Source organism: Miscanthus floridulus, chromosome 8 (assembly GCF_019320115.1).
Source record: "Miscanthus floridulus cultivar M001 chromosome 8, ASM1932011v1, whole genome shotgun sequence".
NCBI classification, from domain to species: Eukaryota; Viridiplantae; Streptophyta; class Magnoliopsida; order Poales; family Poaceae; genus Miscanthus; species Miscanthus floridulus.
In genome coordinates this window covers 95,119,105-95,145,094 of record NC_089587.1, presented here as the reverse complement: position 1 = coordinate 95,145,094, position 25,990 = coordinate 95,119,105, and positions in this window count along the sequence as shown.

The following is a 25,990-nucleotide window of genomic DNA, read 5'->3' as shown; positions in this document are numbered from 1 at the left end:
GTTGATTCATTCTGTCAAGATTGATCCTAGCAATGCGTTTAGATTAGTTGTTAAGGTAGGTAAATATGTCGCTGATGGGGAGTATGGGCTAGTAGAAATGGTTGAGCAAGAGCATGAGTTGTGGTTGGATAGAACTGGTCAGTATACTCTGGAGAAATTTTGTGATGAGATGGCCACAAAGATCAACTAGGGGCCATCACAAACACTATCAGCCTGGGTACTTGACACTAACAATGGTTCTTAATGGAAAGTGAGAAGGGATGAGCATTTTTAGCAAATGGTAAAGGACATATGGGGGCAAAGGGTTGCTTTTCTTGTAGTTGACGTTGTCAGTAAACATGCATACTCTAGTAATGATAGTTCTACCCGTAGAATATACTCCTAGGTGATAGGCCCTATATTAGTATAGACTCAACAACACTGAATGGACTTTGGAATGGACACCTGCCTGTAGCTCAAGCTTTGCATGGGCATAACTGGATGTACCCCTTGGCCTTTGGACTTTTTGACTATGAGACAAAGGAAAATTGGACATGGTTTATGGAACAACTGAGCAAGGCAATAGGCCCCATGGACAAGCTAGTTGTTTGCATTGATGCTTGCAAGGGCCTTGAAGCTACAGTTGCCAAGGTTTTCCCTAACAGTGAACAGAGGAAGTGCTTCAGGCATTTGATGGAAAACATGAAGAAGTACTACTCAGGAGATGTCTATGCCAAGAACATGTGGCCTGCTACTAGAGCATATACACCACACAAGTTCAAGTACTTCTTTGACAAGGTAGTAGATGCTAGTCCAGATGTGCTTCACTAGCTCAAACAACATCACAACCTGCTATGGGCAAGGAGCAAGTTCAGTCCAAACATCAAATGTGACTACATCAATAATAATCTGGCTGAGAGTTGTAATGCTTGGATCAAGGAGCACAAGGATCTACCTGTTCACTGCTTCGCTGATGTTATTAGAGAGAAGACACTCACTCTTTTTGCAAAGAGGAGGAAGATAGCTAGTGCTCTGTCTCCTAGAATTCTACCTTTAGTTATCCATCAGCTCAATGCAGCCTCTAGGGGTTTAGGCCATCTGAAAGTGACTAAAGGGCACCCAGAGGAAGTAGAAGTGACTAAGATCTACAAAGATGAGGAGGTTGGAGGCATGTTGTGTATCCAACACAACATATCTGTACTTGTAAAGAGTGGCAAGTGACTGGAAAGCCTTGCCCACATGCATTGGCTGTAATCACAACCCTGAGGCAACCCAATATGGACATGTATGTGCACAACTACTACTCAGTTGAGAAGTTCTAGGCTGCATACCATGGGATCATTCCCAGCATAATAGATAGAGGACAATGGCCAGAGGTGGACAAGGGCTTCAAGTTGTTCCCACCAAATATGAAGAAGAGAGACCTAGGCAGATAGAAGAAGAAAAGGCACCTGGCTCCATCTGAGAGAAGTGGTAAAGCAACAAGACAAGTCAAATTCCCTAGATGTGGTGAGTATGGCCACAGGTCTAGAAGCTGGAGGTGTTCACTGACTGGCACTAAAAAAAGGTAATGTACTACCCCTACTGTTAGCTACAATTCTAACTGTTAACCACTGACCCTAACAACTACATTGCAGGAAAAGAACTAAAAAGTTAGCCCCTAAACCTAGAAGGAAGAAGAGCAAGATAGATCCTACCCCTAGTGGAGGAAATACAATAAGAACAAGGGCAGTAGTGGCTAAAGAAGCAGCAACTAAGGCAGCAAGGGAGGCTCTGGAAGCTACAGCTAAAGCTTCTACAATAGCTAAAGCTACAACTGCTATAGAGAGAGAAGTCCTAGATGTGGCGCCAATTGAGGTTGATCATGCACCACCTTCAACCACTGCAGCAACTAGAAGGTATGCCCTACTTCAAAACACATGCTTGGGCAAACCTTACTGTTGCCATTCTAATAACATGTCTTGCATTCAACAGGAATCTCTGCTGGGATCTACAAGTTGTGAATGAGATAGATGAAACAATAAATGCATCTATGGAGCCACTAAAAGGTCCTAATGGCTAGAGGGGGTGAATAGCCTATTAAAAAATTCTACAACAACACTTAACAAGCCGGTTAAACAATTATAAGACGAAGCGAGTGTTGCGCTAGCCTACTAAAAATGCGAGCCACCTACCACAATTCTAGTTTGTATAGTTTCTAACCACACAAAAACTATGACACTACACTAAGTTAATGTGCTCTCAAAGGCTAACTAAAGAGTCACACTAACCAAACTAACAAGCTCTCACAACTAGCTACACTAAAGAGCTTGACAACTAGTTTGTGGTAAAGTAAAGAGAGTGAGCAATTTGTTTATACCGTCGTGTCAAGGAAGGAGCCAATCAATCACAAGAATGAATACCAATGAAGACCAATCACCTCAGAATCAAATGATGAACACAATGATTTTTTACCGAGGTTCACTTGCTAGCCAGCAAGCTACTCCTTGTTGTGGCGATTCACTCACTTGGGGGTTCACACGCTAGTTGGCTTCACACGCCAAACCCTCAATAGGGTGCCGCACAACCAACACAAGATGAGGATCACATAAGCCATGAGCAATCCACTAGAGTACTATCGGTGTTTTGGGTCCGGCGGGTCCTCAACCGACTAGTGAAAATGTACTGCGTGCCCCTAATCGTGGATGGTGATGCAAAGAGACACAAGGTTTATACTAGTTCAGGCAATAGGTGCCCTACGTCCTGTCTGAGAGAGCGATCTTATATTCCTTGGACCAAGGTGCTTGTAGTAGGGGCTTACAAGCTAAGCGAGAGAGGGAGCTAGTCCTAGGTCTCTGCGTGGAGTAGCATGGGTTGCTTGATATGTTTATCTCTTGCAGTGAGGAAGCATGTGTGTTACGGAGCGTTGTGCGTTGCTTGCACCTGTGTGTGTCTATCTCCCTAGAAGCGGCCCCATCCCTAGGCACGGGGGTGGTACATGGGTTTGCTACATGGCGTTTTGTGAGCAGAGGTGGCATGTCCAAGCCCTGTAGCTTGTCACTGTGGCGGTATGGTCGGTGGAGCGGTCTTGTGCTCGGTGCACTAGAGCGACGCGCCGGTCATGCCTGATCCTGTGCGACGTGGGAGCTCCTACGGCCTGATGCAGGGTATGGCGTGTACTATGGACAACGTGCCAGTCCTAGAGTGCTGACAACGTAGAGAGCCGAGGCCCAGTCGGTGCTGAGGCTGAACCATTGTGGGGGGCTCGGCGGGCGTGAGTCCCGAGGCTACAGGAGCCCGGAAGCGGATAGCCGAGGCTCGGAGGGCGCAGTTGGTCTTGCACGTTGATTCCGAGGCTACAGGGACCCGGACTTGACTCTCCACGCCACGCTGTCCTTGGAGCAGGTGGGGTTAGGCAGCACAGTGTAGCATGGGTGTTAGTCGTGGGCACAGCGCTGAGCACAATGACTGGTAAACCCTGCCCTGTCCTGTCTCGGACGGCATGGTGTCTATGTGACTCCCATCTCATTGGCCACTCTGCTGTATCGAGCTGTCGTTCGGCTAACGTCGTGGGAGTGGTTGGACGCATTGGTTGGATGTGACGTCCTCGTCTGAGGCCTTACAGGCGGGGCCTCAGGCGAGGCAGAGAATTAGTACCTCATCCGAGGCCTTACGGGCGGGCTTTGGGCGAGGCGGAGAATCGGTACCTCATCCGAGGCCTTACGGGCGGGGCCTCGGGCGAGGCGAAGAATTAGTACCTCGTCCGAGGCCTTACGGGCGGGGTCTCGGGCAAAGCAGAGAATTGGTACCTCGTTCGAGGCCTTACAGACGGGGCCTCAGGTAAGGCGGAGAATCAGTACCTCGTCCGAGGCCTTACGGGTGGGGCCTCGGGCGAGGCGAAGAATCGGTACCTCGTTCGAGGCCTTACGGGCGGGGCCTCGAGCAAGGTGGAGAATCGGTACCTCGTCCGAGGCCTTACGGGTAGGGCCTCGGGCGAGGCAGAGAATCAGTACCTCGTCCGAGGCCTTGTGGTTTCATTTTGGGCTGAGCCCACTTCGGGTGAGTCAGGATACCATCCGTGGTGGGCCAGGTGGTCCAGCCGGGCCTCGGATAAGGTGGGGGTTTGCCGGTGGTTGTCTCTTAGCTTCGATTTTTACAAGGTCTAAGCGATTTTTTTGGTTCTTGCTTAGAGGGGCCCTTTTTATGGTACCCGACAATAGCCCCCGAGCCTCGAGGAGAGTGTGAGCGCTCTTCCTAAGGTTTTGACGAGACTTGGCTCGTGGCAGCTCCTGGCGGGATGGTATTTCATACTCGAGGCCTCGGTGGGTGCGCGTGAGCACACCTGCCGGGTGTAGCCCCTGAGGCCCTAGAGGAGTGGATTTATTCCTCCAGGGGCTTTTCTCATGTTGAGCGAGGGGTTTTATCGTGTTTGTCGAGCCCACGAGTGCGAGTTTGGGTCGCTGGGCCTCGGCCTAGTTGCAGGAAGAGCCCTCGAGCCTCTGCTCGGAGCAAGAGGGCGATCAGGAGTTTCCCTGCCTTTTTTGTGTGGCCCTCGTGCATCCTTTTTGTTCGGAATGAGGGGTGGAGTATGACAGGCTACCCTCGGTGGGTGTGAGCAGTGACACCTCCGGTGAGCTGTTATTGGGTAAGTCCAAGTGGAGGCCCATGCCCCATTCGATAGGGGTCAGCTAGTGGTCCAAAGACATACTCCAAAAGTACTAGAGGGCTTCTCTAGTGGGTCCTAGGGCCGTTCGATTGGCCCCAGGGGCTCGGTGCCTCCCTATGGTGGGATCCCATTCAGAGACCTCCCTGCCGGTCTCGGACACGACTTAGGGCATCCCAAGCAATTGCTTGCTTGGGCCACGGCCATGTACGAGCTCGCCCATAGTCATCCCTGACTCTGTTTGTCCTAAGGCAGCTATCAAGACCCTCGGAGGCCCAACCTTCGAACCCCTAGACCGTAACGGGCTCGGTGCCTTTTTCGCGTTTGCTGAGCCCCTGAGTGCGAGTTTGGGTTGCTGGGCCTCAGCTTGTTTGCAGGAAGAGCCCTCGAGCCTCTGCGCGGAGCAAGAGGGCGATTAAGAGTTTCCCTATCTTTTTTGTGCGGCCCTCGTGCATCCTTTTCGTTCAGAAGGAGGGGTGGAGTATGCCAGGCTACCCTCGGTGGGCGTGAGCAGTGACACCTCCGGTGAGCTGTTATCAGGTAAGTCTGAGTGGAGGCCATGCCCCATTTGATAGGGGTCGGCTAGCGGTCCAGAGACATACTCCAAAGGTACCAGAGGGCTTCTCTAGTGGGTCCCAGGGCCGTTTGATTGGGCCCAGGGGCTCGGTGCCTCCTAATGGTGGGATCCCATTTAGAGACCTCCCTGCCGGTCTCGGACAGGACTTAGGGCATCCTAAGCAATTGCTTGCTTGGGCCTCGGCCATGTACGGGCTTGTCCATAGTCATCCCTGACTCTGTTTGTCCTGAGGCGGCTGTCGAGACCTTTGGGGGCCCAGCCTTCGAACCCCTGGACCGTAACGGGCTCGGTGCCCAGTTCCTTAGTCTCAAAGGAATTGGGTGGGGGATATTCCCCTCCCATCGGCTGACAACAGCGGGTGTGCCTTTTGAGGCAGTTCCTCGGGGAGATGGAACGGTGCCTGCCGTCGCTATGGTCAGATGTGACGCGATGTCTACGGATGGGATATTACTGTGTCCGTGCGGTTAATAAGGAAAAGGTGGATGCATGGGCGGTTTAGTCGGATCCGGATTAACTGCGCTAGATCTGAGGGAAATTTCCCCGGTTTCATCACCCATCCATTTTGCCCCCTTCCCTCCCTCATAAATATGTGACGAGCCTTGCCCCACCCCTCCTTACCTTGCCTGACTGCGTTCACCCTTTCTGCCCTCGAGCGGTTGCTAAGAACAGAGGAAGAGAGCGCCGGGGAGAAGAAGGGAGAAGGTGGAGGAAAGGCACGTGAGAGAGAGAGAGGGATAGCGAGAGCACGCCTTACTACCGTAGCCGCATTCTCCACCGCACCCATGGCCGGCGGTGCAGTTGTCATCTAGGCAGATCCCTGGGGTCCGTCCGATGTGTCTGTGGTGACGCTATAGTCGCTCGTCGACGATGGTCTCCTCCGCTCGGTTACCGACCCCAACAGACCAGAGTGGATTGCTCCGGGGGGCGAGCCGGAGCCGAGGCCACGTGATGGCTACATTGTGAGCTTCGTGGCCTTCCATGAGCACGGTCTCAGCTTGCCAGCGGACCGGTTCATGCGGGCGCTCCCGCATTACTACAGTGTGGAGCTCCACAACTTCAACTCCAACTCCATCGCGCATGTGGCTATCTTCGTTGCCATCTGCGAGGGGTACCTAGGCATCACACCCCACTAGGAGCTATGGCTCCACTTCTTTCGGGCGGGGCTCAACACCAAGCCGGCGGGCACGACGGGCACGCGGAAGGCGTTGAGGGCCAGTGGCTACACTCTCCAAGTGCGCCAAGACAGGCATCCCTTCTACATCCTAGCCCAGCTCGTGTTGTCCAACCGCCGCTGGTACAACAGCTGGTTCTACCTCTGCAATGATGATGGCAAGCTTCCCCCCTATACCGGGCAGGTTGTGGAGAGCCAGCCGGAGAGGTGGAGATACGACGTCCTGTTGGTTGATCAGCCCAAGCTACAGCCGCTCCTAAAGGTGCTGGAGAGGCTACGCAGCTGCGGCCTTATGGCGGCCGTGGTCATGGCGGCGTTCCACCACTGGAGGGTGCTACCGCTAATGGCTCGGCGACAACGCCTGTTCGAGATGACACTAGGTGAGCCGATCAACAGCATCCAGTTGTCCGCCGTCGCCCTTTCCGATGAGGAGGTTCTGCATCAGGTGAGAGAGACAATGGAGGGGCGATAGAGGAGCAGTGATTTGACCTTGTTCCCGATGCGCCCATTACGGGGGTTCATCTCTCTGGTAAGTCACACGCCGCTGCAGCCCCTGAGGCCTCCTTGCTCCTTACATTTTCAATCTATTCCCTTATTTGCGCTTGCCGTTCCTATAGGGGATGAGGGATGTGCGAGCCTCTCCGCCGCTCGTTCCCTAGGACGTAGAGCGGTGGGCGGCGAATAGGGCGCATGCCGAGGCATACAAGGAGTGGAAGGACGCCGAGGAGGCAAGGCACAAGAGGAAGAGCCTCGAGCGCGACGAGTTGGAGAAACGTTGCTGGTAGCAGAGGCACGACGGTCTCCCGGACGAGTCGTCTCCGTCACCGTCGTCGACGGATTCTTCGAGCGATGACGACGAGAGCAAGGTGGGGTGGGGTCCTCTAGACCATCTCCCTGACATCAGGGGGATGGCACCTAGGGCGTCGGTGTCTCCAGGAGGAGGAGGAGAGGATGCCTCGGGGCTAGCGATCGCCCGTCCCGGGGCCGAGGCCGACACGCCCGAGACACGGGCGTTGGGGAAGCGCGCTGTCAGCCCAATGGGCTCGACGGCAGAGGTGGAACAAGCGACGGTGGGGGCAACCCAACAGCCTCCGCAGAGGGTCGAGGGGACGTTGGAGTCCGGCGAGGGCCGGTCGGCACCGGTGGACATGGGGGCCATGCCACTGCCGCCGCCACCGCCGTTGAAGAGGACGAGGGACGCAGTGCGGAAGCTATTGTGTCCCCGTTCGAGGTAAGCATTTTGTCAGTGGAGTTTGCAGCATCTTCCACTCGTTCTTTGGTCATACGGTGACCAAGTAAGCATTTTGTCTTCAGCCGGAAGCGGCAGGCGGAAGCGCCTGCCCTAGCGCCACGTATGGCGCTCAAGGTGAGCACTAGCTCCACCGCTCGATGGGTGGTGGAGGCACAGGCTGCCATACAGCATGGCGCGGTGTTGGCTAGGGCCACCCTAAAGGAGCCGGTCGCCCAACCAGGCGGCCACGAAGCAGGCAGGGGAGGAGGCGCCTACGCCCCGTGAGGCCAGAGTCCTCGGGTTAGGTGAAGCCGAGGTGCCTTCAATTGCTGAGGCCACCAAGGACGAGGCCAAGGCCCCTAGGACCTCTGAGGCCGAGGTGGCAGAGGCTGGGGCTCCTAGGACCACCGAGGCCGAGGTGGCGGAGGCTAGAGCTCCCGGGACCACCGAGGCTAAGGCGGCAGAGGCCGGCTTGGGCACAGTGGAGCCGGCGGCCTAGGATGCGGAGATGGAGGCGGGGCAAGCTTTAGTACCACCCCTGGTCCAAGACCCACCGCCATCACAGGAGAGCGCCCGAGAGGTGGAGGTCCATTCGATCTCCTCCGACGATACTTCCCGGGGGAAGGAGGTGGCGGACGCCGAGGCGGCCAGCACCGCGGAGCAGCCAACTCTGACCTTTGGCAAGGGGAGCTCGGCCCTCATCCGGGTACAACCCGAGCCCTGCGGGATGGATAGCCCACGTGTCTTGTGGCGGAGCCAGGATGACCCTGAGGGGGAGCCTCTGTTCGCCCTCGAGGACACAGCCGAGGGGAGTCACTGGGGCTCCTTCGAGCAATTCCGCCAGCTGGTGGAGCGGTCGCTGTGGACAGTGTTGTCCATCATGGCTAATGACCTGCCCAGTGTTGCCTAGGTACGTGCCTTCTTTTCTTGTGTTGTGTCATCTTTTCCTGAGTTTCCTCACAGTGATTGACATCTGTTCTGCTTATCCAGGAGCTCGAGGCCCTATCCCTCGGGAAGTCGATGTTCCTCTGGTGGGAGAGGGATGTCTAGGACTAGCTCCGGCAGCAGAAGGACCTGCTCACCAATGCTAATGAGCTTCTGTCGGTGCAGAGCATGGAGGTGGAGGACCTCTGCCTTCGCTATGCTGATATGAAGGCCGAGGCAACCATGGCTCGGGAGCAGGCCATCCCTTTGGCGGCGTGGATCAAGGAGCTAGAGGAGAAGCTTACCTAGGTGGCCGACGAGCGGGACACCTTCAGGTCCCAGGCCGAACAAGTGGAGGCCTCTGCCAAGGCTGTCGCTGGGCAGCTGGGGGCAGAGCAGGGTGCGCACCTACTGATGAAAGGTGCCCTGGTGAAGGCTCTCAAGGTGGTCGAGGCCTCTCGGGTCGAGGCCTTAGCCTAGAGGGAAAAGGCCAAGGGTGAGTCCCATTGAGCCGCGCCCCTTGTTTTATTTGTTTTTCTTGCGTTCGACCCCTGACTCCCCGATGCGACGCAGAGCTGGAGAGGGAGGCTTCTAGGGCGGCCGAGGCCTCTCGGGTTGAGGTCCAAAACTGGAGGGAGAAAGCCAAGGGTGAGTCTCATAGGCTTGCGCCCCTGTTTGGCTTGTTTTTCTTTCGTGCTTGACCCCATCCCGCCTGTCTTGGTGCAGGGTTGGAGAAGGAAGTCACCCGGGTAGCCAAGGCCTCTATCGCAGTGCAGGCGGTGCTCAAGGATGAGATCTGGGAGCACAACGCACTGCAGGGTGCCGCCCGTACCACCTGCGAGGCCTTGGAGGTCGGGGGGGGGGGGTCAAGTCGGGCAGCTCCCTTGGGAGCCACCTGATCACGTTGAGTGGCCAAGTCCATGAGCGGCTCTGGGGGGCGCTGCATACGGGTGTCAAGCATGCCGGCCGTCGTCTCCTCGCACTACGCCAGCATCGACCTCGAGGCCATCAGTGACGGTTACATCATGGCTGAGGACGATGAGAAGGCCGAGGAGGAGGTCATGAAGCTAGTGGAGGTGGCTGAGGCCCCTGGCACGGCACTGGCCAGGTTGTTCAAAGAGGAGGTGGTTCCTCCTACGCCGACCGCCGATGCTGGCGACCTTTAGTTTTGACCTGGGCCAAAGGGGCCATGTAAATAGATTAGGACTTACATTATTGTATCATAACACTTGTGGCCATGGAGGCCTTTTTAAAGTATTTCTCGTATATGCTTTTTAATCGTTTTTGTTGTATTTCCGAGCCTCTGCCCTTTGTCTCGTCTTTGAACATATCTCTTGCAAAAAACTTCCTCGGAGCCTAAGCTGCCCCTCGGGCAAAAGGTGGTGAGGGAGTTGCCGTAGCCCAGAGGCATAGGCCACCTCGTGGCTCAGCCAGCCTTTTGGCCCTGAGACAGACTTTCGGTCCTTAGGTTTTTTATAATCGATTTGCTAGAGTACGCGAGAGAGTTTGGCGTAGAATTTTTTTCGAAAAACGACTAAAAATGGTGACGGGGACTTAGGGGGGTCCCCCCTTCTAGCCCCCGAGGGAGGCTCGATTCTGCAGAGGCAGAGCCAAGTCTTGTTCGAGCCCCGTGGTGGGCACCTCTACAGAGGCGGAGCTGAGTCTCCCTTATAGCGTTATCGTAACGCCGATCCCCCATCGATAGGCTCGGGGGGTTTCTCAAAAAATTAGGACAACTAAAGAACGCTTCTTTATTGTATTTCAAGAAATAATGTATACAATGCTTGGAAATTTAAGGGTAGAAGCAACGTAGCTGTTCTATGTTCCAAGCGTTGGTGAGGATTTCGCCCTTCTCATTGGCTAGCTTGTATGTCCCAGGCTTGAGCACTTGGGTGATGATGTACGGCCCTTCCCATGGTAGGGTCAGCTTGTGGCGGCCCTTATTGCTCTACCTCAGTCTCAGCACCAGGTCACCTACCTTCAGGTCACGACTTCGAATGCGCCGGGCTTGATAGCGTCGTAGGGCTTGTTGGTACTTGGCCAAGTGTAGTAGCGCAACGTCTCGGGCTTCCTCCAGTTGGTCGAGGGTGTCCTCACAGGCAGTGCGGTTGCTTTGCTCATTGTAGGCCTGTAGGCTCGGGGAACCGTACTCCAAGTCAGTGGGGAGGATGGCCTCGGCTCCATAGACCAGGAAGAATGGTGTGAACCCCATGGCTTGGCTCGGAGTGTTCCTCAGGCTCTAGATGACCGACGGGAGTTTGGCAAGCCATTTCTTGCCAAATTTCTTCAACCGGTTGTATATTCTTGGCTTGAGACCCTGTAGGGTCATGCCGTTGGCATGTTCTACTTGGCCGTTTGTCCTAGGGTGTCCTACGGATGACCAGGCCACATGGATGTTGTGGTCATTGTAGAACGTTAGGAACTTGTGGCCAGTGAATTATGTCCCATTGTCAGTGATGATGGTGTTTGGAACCCCGAACCTGTGGATGATATCAGTGAAGAACAGCACCGCTTGCTCGGATTTGATTCGAGTGATCGGACGAGCCTCGATCCACTTGGAGAACTTGTCAATCGCTACCAGCAAATGGGTATATCCCCCAGGGGCCTTTTGCAGAGGCCCAACCATGTCCAGCCCCCACACGGTGAATGGCCATGTAATGGGGATGGTTTGGAGGGCTTGGGCCAGGAGGTGCGTCTGCCACGCATTGTACTGGCATCCCTCGCAGGAGCGTACCAGCTTGGTGGCGTCAGCAACCGCCGTTGGCTAGTAGAACCCTTGGCAGAAGGCGTTTCCGACGAGAGTTCGAGGCGCTACATGGTGCCCGCAGGCTCCTGCGTGCAAGTCCCGAAGTAGGGCTTGGCCTGCCTCGGTGGTGTTGCACCATTGGAGGACGCCAGATGGGCTTCGCCTGTACAACTCACCGTTGCTGAGGACATAAGTTTTGGCTTGTCGTGCAAGTCATCTGGCTTCGGTCCTGTCTGCAGGAAGCTCTCCTCGAATGAGGCAATCAAGGAACGGGACTCGCCAGTCCATGCCCTGGTTGGCCTCGGGAGGCTCCGCGTTGATTTCCAAGGCCTCGAGCTCGGCCGCGGGGGCCTCAGGCCCTATGGTGGGCTCGACCGGTGGGCCCTCTTCTGCCGCCGAGGCGTAGCTGATGGAAGGCTTGTGGAGGTCTCTAGCGAAGATGTTCGGGGGACCGGGGCCCGTGCCGATGCCATCTTTGCCAGTTCGTCCGTGGCCTCGTTGAATTTTCACGCAATGTGGTTGAGTTCAAGACCATTGAACTTGTCTTCTAGGCGACATACCAGCTTGCAGTAGGCCTACATTTTGGGGTCATGGCAGTTCGACTCCTTCATCACTTGATTGACAACGAGCTGCGAATCGCCCCGTATGTCGAGACGCCGTACTCCAAGTTCGATGGCGATCTGCAAGCCGTTGACAAGGGCTTCGTACTCAGCTGCGTTGTTGGAGGCGGCGAAGTGGAGCCGAATCATGTAGCGCATGTGCACTCAGAGGGGTGAGATGAAGAGCAGACCTGCACCTACCTCGGTCTTCATTAGGGACCCGTCACAGTACATGGTCCAGCATTCCGCCTAGACTGGAGCAGGTGGTAGTTGGGTGTCGGTCCACTCAGCCACAAAATCAGCCAAGACCTAGGATTTAATTGCTTTCTAAGGCATAAAAGACAGGGCTTCCCCCATGAGTTCGACGGACCACTTGGCTATCCTACCCGAGGCCTCTCGGTTCTAGATTATCTCTCCTAGAGGGAAAGACGACACCACGGTCACCGGGTGGGACTCGAAGTAGTGACGCAGCTTGCGTCGGGCCAAGACTATGGCGTAGATCAGTTTCTAGATGTGGGGGTAGCATGTCTTAGTCTCGGAGAGCACGTCGCTGATGAAGTAAACAGGTCGTTGGATGGGTAGAGCATGCCCCTCTTCTTGCTTCTCGGCCACTACGGCCGCGCTGACCACTTGGGTCGTTGCGACGACGTAGAGTAAGAGGGCCTCGCCCTTGGTTGGCGGCACCAGGATAGGAGGATTGGTGAGCAGTGCCTTGTGCTTGGTGAGGGCTTCTTCGGCCTTGGGGGTCCAAGAAAAGCGTTCGGATTTTCTCAAGTGGCGGTACAGAGGCAAGCCTTTTTCACCAAGGCGTGAGATGAAGCGGCTTAGGGCCGCAAGGCATCCCATAACCCTCTGCACTCCCTTGAGGTCTCGGATTGGTCCCATGTTGGTCACGGCCGAGACCTTCTCTAGGTTGGCCTTGATGCCACGCTCCGAGACTATGAATCCCAAGAGCATGCCTCGGGGGACCTCGAAGACACACTTCTCGGGGTTGAGCTTGATGCCCTTCTCTCTGAGGCATTTGAAGGCTACCTCCAAGTCATCGATGAGATCACTGGCCTTCCTAGACTTGACCATGATGTCATCCATGTAGGCCTCGACGATTCACCCGATGTGCTCGTTGAAGACCTGGGTCATGCACCGCTAGTACGTGGCCCCTACATTTCTGAGGCCGAACAGCATAGTCACATAGCAGTACATGCCAAATGGGGTGATGAAAGAAGTCATGAGCTAGATGGATTCTTTCATCTTGATTTGATGGTAACCGGAATACGCATCAAGGAAAGATAGGGTTTCACATCCCGTGGTGGAGTCGATGATTTGGTCAATTTGAGGTAATGGGAATGGAACTTTTGGACATGCTTTATTCAAACCGGTGTAGTCTACACACATCCTCCACTTCCCATTTTTCTTCTTAACTAATACATGATTAGCTAACCACTCTAGATGGGACAATTCCTTGATGAATCTGGCCACCAAAAGCTTTTGCACCTCTTCGCCGATGGCCCTGCGCTTTTTCTCGTCGAACCAGTGTAGGCGCTGCTTCACCGGTCTGGAGCTAGCTCAGATGTCCAAGGCGTGCTCGATGACCTCCCTCGGTATGCCTAGCATGTCCGAGGGACTCCACGCGAATACATCGGCATTCGCGCGGAGAAAGTCGATGAGCACGGCTTCCTATTTACTGGCTAGGGTGGCGCTGATCCTCAGTGCTCGGTCGTTGGAGCAGGTGGGGTCGACCGGGACGAGCTTGGCGGCCTCTGTGGGCTCAAAAGTCCCGACACAATGTTTGGAGTCAGGCGCCTTGCTACCAAGTCGGTCGAGGTTGACGATGAGGGTCTCGGCCTCCATGAGAGCCTCGGTGTACTCGATGCATTCGATGTTGCAGTCGTATGCATGCTCGTACGTGGACTCGACAGTGATGACGCCGTTGGGGCCCGGCATCTTGAGCTTGAGGTAGGTGTAGTTGGGGATCGCCATGAACTTGGCATAGCATGGGTGCCCTAGGATGGCGTGATAGGTCCCCTTGAACCCAACCACCTCGAAGGTGAGGACCTCCTTGCGGTAGTTGGAGGGAGTGCCGAAGCAGACTGGCAAGTTGATGCGCCCGAGGGGTCACATGTGTTTCCCTAGCATGATGCCATGGAAGGGTGCGGCATCGCCTCGGAGCCATGACTGGTCGAGCTCTAGGAGCTCTAGGGTGTTGGCGTAGAGTATGTTGAGGTCGCTGCCTCCGTCCATCAACACCTTGGTGAGCCGGGTGTTGCCGATGACTGGGTCAACGACGAGTGGGTACTACCTGAGGTTTGGGACATAATCGGGGTGGTCATCCCGATCAAAGGTGATCGCCTCCCAAGACCAGTTGAGGTACTAGGGAGTGGCCACCTTAACCGAGAAGACCTCCTGATGCTCCTTCTTTCGCTGACGCGTCATGAGGCACGCTGAAGGCCCGCCAAAGATCATGAAGGCATTGTGCACCTCGGGGAACCTGTCATCCTTGTCGTTGTCCCTGCTGTCGGCGTCCTTCTTCTTGGCATCATCGTTGGGTAGCCCGAGCTTGGCGTAGTAATGCTGGAGCATGGTGCACTCTTCGAGGGTGTGCTTCATCGGGCCCTGGTGGTAAGGGCAGGGCTTCTTAAGCATGTCGTCGAAGAGCCTGGGGCCTCTGGCGAGGCCTCGGGGATTCTTGTGATCTACGGCCATGACTAGACTAGCCTCGAGGACCTCCTGCTTCCCCTAGCGACCCTTTTTCTTTTTCTTGGGGAGGTGGGGGGCTGAGGCCCTAGGGGCCTCGTCCCTCCGCTTCCCCTTGGCGTCGTTGTCAGGGAAGATGGCCCCGACGACCTCTTCGCCCGAGGCAAAGTTGGTGGCGATGTTGAGGAGCGCGGCCGTAGTGGTCGGTACATTCTGGCCTAACTCTCGGACCAGGTCTCGGTAGGAGGTGTCGGAGAGGAACGCCTGGACAATTTCTGAGTCACCGACGTAGGGCAACTCGGTACATTGCTTGGAGAAGCATCGGATGAAGTCTCAGAGAGACTCATCTGGCCTCTGGCGACAACTCTTGAGGTCCCAGGAGTTCCCAGGGCGCACGTATGTGCCCTAGAAATTCCCGACGAAGACCTTTACCAGGTCGCGCCAGTTGTGGATCTACAAGGGAGGGAGGTGTTCGAGCCAGGCTCGCGCCGAGTCCGACAGGAACAAGGGGAGGTTGCGGATGATGAGCAGGTCATCGTTCGTGCCGCCTAGCTAATAAGCCAGGCGGTAATCAGCCAGCCATAGCTCAGGGTTGGTCTCGCCGCTGTACTTTGAGAGGTTGGCCGGTTGTCGAAACCAGGCTGGGAAGTGGGCACCGCAGATGGCCTTGCTGAAGACTTGAGGTCCAGGTGGCTCAGGAGAAGGATTGTGGTCCTCTCACTATCGTAGCGACCACCTCAGTGCGGGTGATAGCCTTGGGCGGGCCCATCATTGTCGTGGCGTCGTCGCCTGCTGACCACATCATGGTCGCCTTGCACCTCGCGTCGCTAACCGAGGCGATCGTGCACCGAGAGGGCCTTGTTGGCTGTCGGTGCCTGAGTAGGCTCGGGACGAACCGAGGCCTCTCTATCCTACTGAGGCAGTGCCGTGGGTAGTTCTGAGGCACTTCCGCACCATCGAGAGGTGGAACTTTTGGCCTGCTGTACTGTGGCGGTCTCGAGGAGGTCTCGGAGCTCATCGTGGACCCATCGCCCCTCTGAGGTAGAGGGCTCGGGCATCATCCGGAGTAGCATCGCCACTACCATGATGTTCTAGCTAGCGCGATTGAAGATAGGGGGTTGCCCACCCCCTTCGTCGTTGTTGATGCGGTGGTTGACGTCGTGAGCCCTCCGCCGGGCTACTCCGCCATCACCGCGACCCCGCTGCTCTTGCTCAAGAGTGTCTCGGAGCCGCTGCAGAAGGAGTCGGCCTTGTTCGACCTTGGCCTGAAGCTCACGGAGCTGCTCCAGGTCCAGGCGTCGAAGTTCCTCATGGGCGGGGTTCTCGTTCTACACCGCCGGGGGCTCGATGCGTGAAGGTGTGGCGTTGCCTACCTCTTCATCCTCATCGCCCACGCTCGGCATCCCGAGCTTGACGTTGAAGCACACATGAGTGGGATCGTAAGTGCCTTCGTCGTCGGAGTTAGAGTAGCCGAAGCAGTAGTCACTCGCGGCCATGAAGCGACGCATGGCTTTAGGGTCATGAAGCCCGGAGAAGTCCGCTCTGGCCCACGCCTCGTCCTCCTTCGAGGAGTCAGTGTGGGTGTGGGTCAAGATTGTGGTGATGAGGTCGAGGGCAAAACATTGGTGGCGTCCTGAGGGCTTCGCGTGAGCAGAAGCGTAGGCGGAAGCATAGGCGGCGGCATTGCTCAACCCGAAGGGATATAGGGATGGTGCCATCACCGGGCTCTGCTCCGCCGGAGTCGACTCCTTAGGAGGTGGCGGGGCAGAGCTTGATGATGGGGTGGTGCTGCATGCCACCGGCGTCTTTCCCTTGCCCAGGCTTAAGCTAGATAGGTCCCCAGCCAGGGACTCTATACCAACAACCGGGTATGGGATACCAGCGGAGCGTGGTGCATCGCCCTGAGCTCGCACGATGTTAGGGTGGTCCCGTCCACGTCGTGCCTAGCGAGCATGATGGGAGCGGCGGCCTAGGCGCCACCTACGCCTAGGCTGCTAGTGCGTGATGTCATCGTCGGTCGATGGGGCTCTAGGTGGGAGGAGTACCATATCGTACTCATATCCTAGAGACATGAACTCTAGGCTCCCGAACCAGATCATTGTGCCATTACGTAGTGGTCACACGGGGTCTGCCATCCAGAACTTGTTGGGATGACTAAGCTGACACACAGTAGCTCCCCTACCTGGCGCGCCAACTATCGGTGTTTTGGGTCCGGCAGGTCCTCAACTGACTAGTAAAAATGTACTGCGTGCCCCTAATCCCAGATGGTGATGCAAAGAGACACAAGGTTTATACTGGTTCAGGCAATAGGTGCCCTACGTCCAGTCTGAGTGAGCGATCTTGTATTCCTTGCACCGAGGTGCTTGTAGTAGGGGCTTACAAGCTGAGCGAGAGAGGGAGCTAGTCCCAGGTCTCTGCATGGAGTAGCGTGGGTTGCTTGAGATGTTGATCTCTTGCAGTGAGGAAGCGTGTGTGTTATGGAGCGTTGTACGTTGCTTGCACCTGTGTGTGTCCGTCTCCCTAGAAGCGGCCCCGGTCACTCCCTTTTATAGTCGAAGGGAGGCACGGGGGTGGTACATGGGTTTGCTACATGGTGTTTTGTGAGCAGAGGTAGCATGTCCGAGCCCTATAGCTCATCACTATGGCAGCATGGTCGGTGGAGCGGCCTTGTCCTCGGTGCACTGGAGCGACGCACCGGTCACACCTGATCCTGTGCGACGTGGGTTCTCCTGTGGCCTGACGCAGGGTATGGCGCGTACTATGGATGACATGCCGGTCCTAGAGTGCTGACAACGTAGAAAGCCGAGGCCCAGTCTGTGCCGAGGCTGAACCATTGTGGGGGGCTCGGCGGGCGCGAGTCCTGAGGCTACAGGCGCCCAGAAGCGGATAGCCGAGGCTCAGAGGGAGCAGTTGGTCTTGCACGTTGATTCCGAGGCTACAGGGACCCAGACTTGACTCTCCATGCCGTGCTGTCCTTGGAGCAGGTGGGGTTAGGCAGCACAGTGTAGCACGGGTGTCAGTCGTGGGCACAGCGCCGAGCACAGCGACCGGTAACCCCCACCCTATCCTGTCCCAGACGGCATGGCATCGATGTGACTCCCATCTTGTCAGCCACTCCGTTGTATCGAGCCGTCGTTCAGCTGACATCGTGGGAGTGGTTGGACGCGTTGGTTGGATGTGACATCCTTGTCCGAGGCCTTATGGGCGGGGCCTCGGGTGAGGTGGAGAATCGGTACCTTGTCCGAGGCCTTACGGGCGGGGCCTCGGGCAAGGCAGAGAATCGGTACCTCATCCGAGGCCTTACGTGCGGGGCCTCGGGCAAGGTGGAGAATTAGTACCTCGTCCGAGGCCTTACGGGCGGGGCCTCGGGCGAGGCGGACAATCGCTACCTCATCCGAGGCCTTACAGGCGGGGCCTTAGGTGAGGCGGAGAATCGATACCTCGTCCGAGGCCTTACGGGTGGGGCCTCGAGTGAGGCGGAGAATCGGTACCTCGTCTGAGGCCTTACGGGTAGGGCCTCGAGTGAGGCAGAGAATCGGTACCTCGTCTGAGGCCTTGTGGTTTCATTTTGGGCCAAGCCCGCTTCGGGGGAGTCGGGATACCGTCCGTGGTAGGCCGGGTGGTCCAGCCGGACCTCGGATAAGGTGGGGGTTTGCCGGTGGTTGTCTCTTAGCTTCGATTTTTATAAGGTCTAAGCGATTTTTTCGGTTCTTGCTTAGGAGGGGCCCTTTTTATGGTACCCAACAAGTACCTTTTGGCTCTCTACCGGAGAAAGGGCAAGAACCCCTTACAATCACAACGATCAAAGCCAGAGACAATCACCAACCTCCGCTCGACGATCCTCACTGCTCCAAGCTGTCTAGGTGGCGGCAACCACCAAGAATAACAAGCGAATCCCGCAGCGAAACACGAACACCAAGTGCCTCTAGATGCAAACACTCAAGCAATGCACTTGGATTCTCTCCCAATCTCACAAAGATGATGAATCAATGATGGAGATGAGTGGGAGGGCTTTGGCTAAGCTCACAAGATTGCTATGTCAATGCAAAATGGCCAAGAAAGAGAGCTTGAGCCGGCCATGGGGCTTAAATAGAAGCCCCAATGAAATAGAGCAGTTGTACCCCTTCACTGGGCACAACACGGGGTGACCAGATGCTTTGGTCATATTGACCGAACGCTGGACCTTAGCTTCCAGTCACGCGATGCGTGCCATGTGTCCCCTCTCTTCAAATACTGAACGCCTGATCTCAATAGTCATATGACGACCGGACGCTGTAGCTCAAAGTGACCGGACGCTGGACCTCAGCGTCCGGTCGTTTCCAGTAAGCATCTAGAGATGATTTTTCATGACCGGATGCGTCCAGTCATGCTCGATCGGACACACCTAGCATCCGGTCACTCGGCGACTCCTCTGTGCGTGACCATGTCAGTGTGACCGGACGCAGCGAGCCAGCGTCTGGTCATTTTAGCGCCAGCATCCAGTCGATGACCGACGCTACGCTTTTTCTGCTGCTACTGACTGGACGCGCCGGTCCTTCAGAGACCAGCGTCCGGTCACTTACAGTGACCTCCATCTTTTCTGTCTAGGGCTCTGGTGGTACCGTTGGACTATCCGCACTCTACGGACGGACACTCCACCAGTGAAGTTCTTAACCCTGGCTCAAATATGCCAACCACCAAGTATATCACCTTGTGCACATGTGTTAGCATATTTTCACAAACATTTTTAAGGGTGTTAGCACTCCACTAGATCCTAAATGCATATGCAATGAATTAGAGCATCTAGTGGCACTTTGATAACTGCATTTCGATACGAGTTTCACCCCTCTTAATAGTACAGCTATCAAACCTAAATGTGATCACACTCTCTAAGTGTCTTGATCACCAAAACAAAATAGCTCCTACCATTTATACCTTTGCCTTGAGCCTTTTGTTTTTCTCTTTCTTCTTTTCAAGTCCAAGCGCTTGATCATCACCATGTCATCACCATCATCATGTCATGATCTTCATTTGCTTCATTACTTGGATTGTGCTACCTATCTCATGATCACTTGATAAACCAGGTTAGCACTTAGGGTTTCATCAATTCACCAAATCCAAACTAGAGCTTTCGCCCACCACCTAAGAAAATGACTCTAAGGAAGAAGCAGCTAGCTACAAAGGTGAGGAAGAGCCTAGCCAACAAAAATAAAAAATGAGAGCACCATCAAGGACAAATTCATTTTGGTTGTAAAGGCCCAAAAATTGTCTCTTTTGTGTAACTAAGGCCTTCTGTTGGCCAGAACATGGATATGTATGTGGCCAAAAACAATGTATGTGGCCAGCTCATTGTGTGTGGCCAGAACAATGTGTGTGGCAAAACTTTATGTGTTTCATGTCACTGGATTTAGTACTGCTGGTTAATGTCACTAGATTTAGTACTGCTGGTTCATGTCACTGGATTCATCCATACATTGTCACTTCATTACACCATACATCAGTATAGATCCTAATGCGGCGGTTTACACGACGACGGTGATGGGTGGGCATTGCACGAAGCAGAGAAAGACGGAGGAGGGAGGGAGAGTGGAGTGGAGTGGGCCAGGCCACGCGGGAGAGGATAAAGATGCCAAGGGTAGAGGAGGTCTTTTTACCTAAGCCTGCTGACTCGGATTTCAAGCTAGACAGCGGAGCTAGGGTGCCACGCGAGCAAAAGTGGTAAATCTGTATCATTTTTTTCTCTCTGCTGCTAAAAGCGTAGCGCCAAACCTAAAGCTACTATTTGAGGAGGTGCCATCCATTATGATGGTAAAAAGTTAAATATCCCCTCATGGCGGAGTTCAGAGAGGAAGCTGAACAGACAAATAACAGCCGAACAGGGACGACCAGACGAGCGCTCGTGAGTCTACGCTCTTCCTCTTCTCTCTGCGTTGGATTGTTGGGTCGACTAGGACATTTTTGGCCCAACGCTTGGAGCCTGGCCAGAAGACTACCTCTACTATACGAGATTTTTTGGGCCACGCCTAGGGTTGTGGCCCTAGCCCTAGGCCCAAATCCGTCCCTGCCCTCTGATATACAACGATGGTGCACACAATCACTGAGTGAGCAAGATCAATGCAAACCTCACTAACTAGGCCTAAACCTAGAGCAAACGCTTTTAGCAGTCGTCTAACTAGCCTAAGCACTTTGCAAAGCACCTACACTAATCAATGAGTGATTTCACAAAGCACTATGGTGGCAAGAGCACTAGAGTGGAGCCTCAATTCCCTTGATATGTTCCTCAACTCCCACACACCTCAAATGGCCAGTTGGGGTGGTATTTATAGCCACCAATTACAAAACTAGTCGTTGGCAGTTGAAAGCCCTAGTTTAGTTTTGGTAATTGAGTGGCAACCATGTGGATTAATGTTTTTACTATAATTGTCTAGTGTCCACTTGATGGTGATGAACAAGGCACAGGAGGAGATGGAGATCATGATCACATACATGCAATGGTTCATCAAATGGTGAGAAGATGGAGCAAAAGCAAGCCACAAGGCGCGAAAGGTATTTGATAGGGCTTTGCTTTTGCCAACCAAGATGCAGTAGAGCATACAGTTGGATTTAGGATAAATGGTCATACTATAAAGAGGGGAAATCTTTAATTACAATGGTCATCTAGTGCCACTAAAATGTGAGGTTCATCTCCATATGCATTGCTCTTAGTGACGCGGTGAGGTGCATTAGAAAACCTTGAAAAATCTTTACAAAAAGGAAAAAGTCTACATAACCCCCAACTATTCAGGGAGGACTACTTCAACACCCCCGACTATAAAACCGGATTTTCTACCCCCTGAACTTTTTAAAACCGGTCAAATAACCCCCAAGCGGTTTTGGACGGTGGTTTTGCTACAGTGACGGTGGTTTTGTCTTTTTCTATTTTACTTATTTTCGCTGAATCTTTGAAAAATCATAGTAAATCACAGAAAAATCATAAAATAGAAAATCTAATTTTGTTGGACTCCACATGAGTAGATCTACATAGTGAATATATAATATAGTATGCTTTAATACAAAGTTTTTGTTGTAGCTTTAGATCTATGCTTTTCTGTAATTAATTTCGTCACAATTGGACCATAGAAGCTGCAGCTATGAATTATTCTAATTAATTACAGAAAAGCATAGATGTAAAGTTATAGCAAAAATTTGATACTAAAGTATACCATATTATATATTCACTGTGTAGATCTACTCACGTGGAGTCCAACAAAATTGGATTTTCTATTTTATGATTTTTCTGTGATTTACTATGATTTTTCAAAGATTCAACGGAAATAAATAAATAAATGCAAAACTGCCATCATTTTAGCAAAACCTCCGTTCAAAACCGCTTGGGGGGTTATTTGACCGGTTTTGGAAAGTTTAGGGGGTAGAAAATTCGGTTTTATAGTTTGGGGGTGAATTAGGCCACCCTAAATAGTTGGGGGTTATGTAGACTTTTTCCGTATAAAAAAAGCTAACTTAAGTGCTAAATTTGTTTGGTTCACTTTGGAAAAGCTATTGCAATTAAAAAGGGGTGAAAAGAGTGAAGCTTTTTTTTTTGAAGCTAAAAGAGTAAATCTTCATGTGCTTAAAAGGGCTGTCGTTGGAATTCCTGAATTCCTTGGGCCATTTTCCGGCCGGGGGCGTCTGGTGGAAGAAACCAGCCCAACCGGAATTTTACTTGGACTGCTCCGAAATTTCTTCTGGGCGCTGTGCGTGGAAGGCCAAGCAGCCTGTCCGGTCGTCTGTGCAGCCCACCAGGAGAGTGGCGCGTACGGCAGCAAATGGGCCGGACCGTCGTCCAGGCCTTCTGCGGGCGCGCGGTGCTGCCGTGGGGCACGCGCGGTCGCGCAAGTTTGACCGTGAGAGACAGTGCGCGCGTGGGGCCCGTGTCTGCATGCACGCGTGCGCGAGACCAAGGGAGAGCCGCCTACTGCCGCCGTTTGCCGTTTCGCTCGTGGGCCCCGTGTGCCAGGGAGCAGGGGGCGCACGCCCCTGCGTGACTTCTCCGAGCGCTCATCCATTGACCCGGGCACGCGCGCGGGAAATGTGAGAGAATGGATTTTTTTTGTTTGAGATCTTTGAAATATTTTAAAAAGATAATATAAAGTTTCAGCAGCAGATTAATCATATACCAGGTATAAAGTATGTTTTTAATCAATAAAAAGATAAATCTCGGGTGGGGATCCTCCTCCCCCACGTTGACCCCTAGAAAAACCGTCATGTCTTGTTAAAATGCTAACATTTTTTGAGAGCCATTGTAAAGTATAAGTTCCTTCATGTGCTGATTTAGACAGCAGCTACACGAGCCATGCTCAGCCAGTAAGGGCTAACAGTTAACACAGCAGAGCATGACATGATTGCCTCTCATAAAAAAAAAGCAGAGCATGACATGTGCCATGAAGAAAATCAGATAGATTTCTATCAATTCTTACAGCATAATTTTAGAAACCAGTTTTAGTCCTGACAGAACCATGCCAATTTTACAGCCATGCATTTTTCTTCTTTCTGAAACCAATGTTTATTCATCCAATTAAAATTGATTGATTCGTACTTACCTTTAATACATCATATTATTTTCTCCTGGAATGTTTGCTTGCTTCCTTCTGCAGGTAGTCAAAGGGTGATTGGAACCTTCCTCAAACTAAGACGTGTTAGTTGATCTCCATCAATAGGCCCCCTTATCTCTGCTCCCTGATCGGGGCAGTCCAACCCTAATCCGGTTGGTGGGCCTCTGTCGCACAGCACACATAAAAGGAAGGTGGGGGTGAGGGCTCAGACAACGAGGTTCAACGGAGCCGCCACCCACCTACAGAGAAACTCTAAACCGATCCAAAGAGCTGCTGCCAGTGACGGGATGTGCCCCCAACAACCTCCGTCGTTCCCCTGCAGGTCTACACCGGACCGCCGTCTCGCCACTGAGCCGGAGCTGCCCCTACACCGGCGTCTACGCTGCTGCTGTGCAGCAACAGTGAAGGCGAGAAGGAGCTTACCCGATCCTACGGTCACAGAGGTACACTCATCGATTCTAACAATGGTACCAGAGCCGGTTGCCTCTGTGTAATCCTAACCCTAACCGGGTAAAAGCAAAGAAAAGAGTGACCGGGGTGGCGGACATCACGGTCTATCGGTCATCACCGCCACCGCGCGTGGGGGAAAGAAGCCGCACCGTCCGACGGCGCACGGCAAAAGTAAAGAACCGAACAGATCCAGTTCGGATCTAAGGAAAGATGAAGAGTGGGTTCAGATTTGGCCAAACCCTAAGACCTAACCCTAATTTTAACCCCAATCCCAAATCGGGTTAATCCCAAAAGAAGAAGGGGAAGAGGAAAGAATCCGGGTTCAACCGAACCCTAACCCTAACTCGCATGGAGAAAGGGAAAAGGGGAAAGTCATTCGGATGAACTCCAAAAGAGAAAAGAAAGGAAAACAGAAAAGAAAGAAGAAGAGAAACAGGGGTTGGCACACGAACCCTAACCCTAGATCCATTCGGATGAACTCCGAAAAGAAAAAAGAAAGATCACAAAGACAAATCAGAAAAGATGACAGGTCGGATTCTGAACCCTAGATCTATAACCAGTTCGGAAAAGAGGAACGAGATTCAAATCCGAAAGGGGAAGGGGAAAAGAACAGGGTCGGCACACGAAGCCTAACCCTAGACCTAAACCCTAATCCCCACCTATCAGATTCGAATAAGAGAAAAAGGAGATCCAAATCCGAAGGGAGAAGGGGTGGACCTACCTCACTGGCCTTTCGCCGGCGCGGGAGAAGAAAGGTCGAACCGGGGCAGCTGCTCGCTGGGCTCGGCAAAGGGTGCACCGTGGCCAGGGCGCTCGATGGTGGCGTGCTCACCCGTTGGGGAGCACGCGCGCCGGCGAGGGGGCCGGCGACGGCGCCATGGCTGCCTCGCTGGCTGCCTCGCTCCACCGTCCGCTCTTTCACCTGCTCGTCGCTCGGTTGCGGCTGCGCTGCGTTGAGGAGAAAAGAGAGAGAGGCGATGAGAGAGAGAGCACCGGGAAGAATGAAGCTAGGGTTTTTCCCCGGGCGCGCGGCGTCGGGGTTTTTAACCGAGCGAAATCGACGCTTGGTCGTCTGATGCTGGATGAACGGCCAAGATTAAATGGGCCAACTCGCAGCCCAGGCAGGCGCGCGTGGCCGAATCACTTTGCCGGCCCAGGCCCAGGTTGTGGCCTGGGTGCGGTCGGGCGCCGCGCAGCTGTGTGGGCCGAGCCGGCTTTTGCTAGTCTTGGGCCGAAATAGTGAAGAAGGAGCCCGTTTCCGAATTTTTTTTCTTTTTCTAGAAAATTGAAAAAATGGAAATTGGCTCAAAAGAAAATATAGAAAAAGTATTTTTTCCCTGTGGGTAAAATTCAAGAAATTGATTGAAAGTTTTTTCCGCTGCTAAAGAAAAAGTACATTCTCTAGTGTTTTGAACCGACATGATATTTAACTGGAGAAAAAGAAAGTTTTTCCGGTAAATGTTTATTTCCTGGAAAATGATTAATGGATTAAAGAAAATAGGAAAATCAATTTTCCCTATGGGTAAAATTCAAGAAAAAGAGAGTTTTTCCACAGCTAAAGAAGTTGTTTATTCTCCAGTTATTTTGAACCAACGTTGTATTTAATTGGAGAAAAAGTGAGTTTTCTGCTGCTAAAGAAATTATTGATTATCCAATTATTTTGAACCAAAGTGGTATTTAATGGGAGAAAAAGAGATTTGTCATGGATTGTGATGTTGTTATTTTCTGACCAACGTTGTTAACAACAATATCGTAATTTTAATGATTTATGCATTAATTCTACTTCTGCCCAATGGTGATGTAGAATTAGTGTATAAGAACAGATGTTAATTTTAATGATTTATGCATTAATTCTATTTCTGCCCAACGGTGATGTAGAATTAGTGTATGAGAACAGTTGTAAAAGTTAATGATTTATGCATTAATTCTATTTCTATCCAACGGTGATGTAGAATTAGTGTGTAAGAACAATTGTGAAAGTTAACGGTTTATGCATTAATTCTATTTCTGCCCAACGGTGATGTAGAATTAGTGTATAAGAATAGTTGTATGTTTTGATTTTGACCAACGTTGGAATCAAGGCATGCAAATGGTGTTATTTTTATGTTAACAAAAGTTTTGACCTGGTTTTCATCTTGTCTAAGGTGGACTGGGTAGTCACCTCACCGTGTTCCACTGAGTTTGTGGCACCGGTGAGGGAGACAAAAGAGAATGATGCCACTTGGGCAACTAAAGAAAGGGATTTTGAATCCCAAAAGATGTCCTATGACTTTTGAGCATAGGAAGTGGGTCACTACCAATAAGAAATGTTTGGCTGTGATAAAGAACATGATTGAACCTGCAATTGTGGGCTCAATCCCAGAGTATGACACGGTCACCGAGTACCTCGATAGAATAAAGAGATAGTTCA